Below are 2577 nucleotides of genomic sequence, written 5' to 3'. Positions count from 1 at the left end.
CTCTCCTTCTCAACACATATACGAGTCGTTCTACCTCTCTAGTTAGGCCTCTGCCTCCCCCCTCCCCCCCCCCACACACACCGATACATCGAGCGCTCTAGTCATGTCTCCCTGCCACACACAGACTTGCCATGTGCCCTCCGACGTTCCCGTACGTTAGTCGCCTTATATCTTTAACTTGCACACACACAATTTTGATGGCTCTCTTCATCGATCTCGCACCCACCCACTTGATCCTCTCTTTGACTCTATTGATATCTATGACCCCTCCCTCTCTTCTCGTGGATCGCCCCCTCTATATATGATATCGATAGGCCTCTATTTCACACACATTGCATGTGTCAAATTTTTGTTTGAGATGTCATCGACACATATTCCCACAAATACATTCACGAAATCACCCCCCCCCAACAAAAAACACTCACAAATGCACACGCCATCTGTCTAGGTTTGTATCTCTCTCACACACACCCACTGTAACGCCCACGATGCGGCTATATCTCCCACGTGTCGAGGCACGACTTAGAGGCATAACCACATGGTGGTTTTGTCGCAAGAGGGGTAATCTTCACACAATCCCATGTACTGAATAAGAGTTGGCTTACAATCGCCACTTCACACAAATAACAAGTTACACATACATCATCTAGAGTACAATCAAGGTCTGACTACGGAACCAAAATAAAAGAAGACAACCCCAAATGCTAGATCCCCGATCACCCCAACTGGGCTCCACTTCTGATCATCTGGAAAAGACACATAACAACGACCAAGATCTTCATCGCGCTCCCACTTGATCTCGGTGGTGTCACCTGCACTGGTATCATCGGCGCCTACAACTGTTTGGAAGTATCCGTGAGTAACGAGGACTCAGCAATCTCACACCCGCGAGATCAAGACTATTTAAGCTTATAGGTAGGATAAGGTGGAGAGGTGGAGCTGCAGCAAGCGCTAAGCAAATATGGTGGCTAACATACGCAAATAAGAGCGAGAAGATAAGCAACGCAACGGTCGAGAAGCTAGAAGTGATCAAGAAGTGACCCTGAAACTACTTATGTTCAAGCATAACACAAGACCGTGTTCACTTCCTGGACTCCGCCGAAAAGAGACCATCACGGCTACACGCGCGATTGATGCGTTTTAATTAATTCAAGTGTCAAGTTCTCTACAACCGGATATTAACAAATTCCCATCTGCCACATAATCGCAGGCACGGCTCTTGAAAGTTTAAACCCTGCAGGGGTGTCCCAACTAAGCTCATCACAAGCTCTCATGATCAATGAAGGATATTCCTTCTCCCGGAAAGAACCGATCAGTCTCGGAATCCCGGTTACAAGACATTTAAACAATGGTAAAGCAAGACCAGCAAGACCACCCGACTGTGCTGACAAACCCAATAGGAGCTGCACATATCTCATTCTCAGGGCACACCGGATAAGCTAAGCATACAAGTACCAACATAACCCAAGTTGCCAAGGGACGGTCCCGCACGGTGCTCTAGTTTGGACCAACACTCATAGGAGCACTGGCCCGGGGGTTTAAAATAAAGATGACCCTTGAGTCCGCGGAACCCAAGGGCAAAGGCTTAGGTGGCAAGTGTTAAAACCAAGGTTGGGCCTTGCTGGAGGAGTTTTATTCAAGGCGGATTGTCAAGGGGTTCCCATAACACCCAACCGCGTAAGGAACGCAAAATCAAGGAACATAACACCAGTATGACAAAAACTAGGGCGGCAAGAGTGGAACAAAACACCAGGCATAAGGTCGAGCCTTCCACCCTTTACCAAGTATATAGATGCATTAATTAAATAAGAGATAATGTGGTATCCCAACATATCCACGTTCCAACATGGAACAAACTTCAACTTCACCTGCAACTAGCAATGCTATAAGAGGGGGCTGAGCAAAAGTGGTAACATAGGCAAACAATGGTTTGCTAGAAAGGTGGGTTAGAGGCTTGACATGGCAATATGGGAGGCATGATAAACAAGTGGTAGGTAGAGCGACATAGCGGCAGAGCGAACAACTAGCAAGCAAAGATAGAAGTGATATCGAGGATATGGTCATCTTGCCTGAAATCCCGCAAGGAAGAAGAACGAGTCCATGAAGAAGACAAACGGACGTAGTCGAACGGATCCTCGCAATCATAACGTTACCGCAACTAACAAGAAGAAGCAACACCGGAAAGGAGAAAACAACATGGTAAACCAACAAGCATAAACATGGCATGGTGCATGTCCGGTTTAATGAGGCGTGGCATGGCAAAGTGCACAAACAATACTACAAATTAAGTGGAGCTCAATATGTAACAAGTTGCATATTGACAAAACACCACATTCGATCATTTAGTTCACTCCCGGTTATGTACCCAACAAAATTGAATGTTCTTAACATGGCAGGAGGTGAACCATGAGTAAAAACACAATTGGGCATTTTAAATGAGGCCGGAAACATCAAACAACAATTCTGGCAAATCCTCATGTGCATTAGTAATTTAATGCAACAACAATTTTAAACATTTTAAATGTTATTATCATGATGCAGATGACATGTGCAAGTTTTATGCAATTTGGAAATGTT

This window comes from Triticum aestivum, chromosome 4A, assembly GCF_018294505.1.
Source record: "Triticum aestivum cultivar Chinese Spring chromosome 4A, IWGSC CS RefSeq v2.1, whole genome shotgun sequence".
Classification (NCBI taxonomy): Eukaryota; Viridiplantae; Streptophyta; class Magnoliopsida; order Poales; family Poaceae; genus Triticum; species Triticum aestivum.
This window is presented reverse-complemented; position numbering follows the sequence as displayed.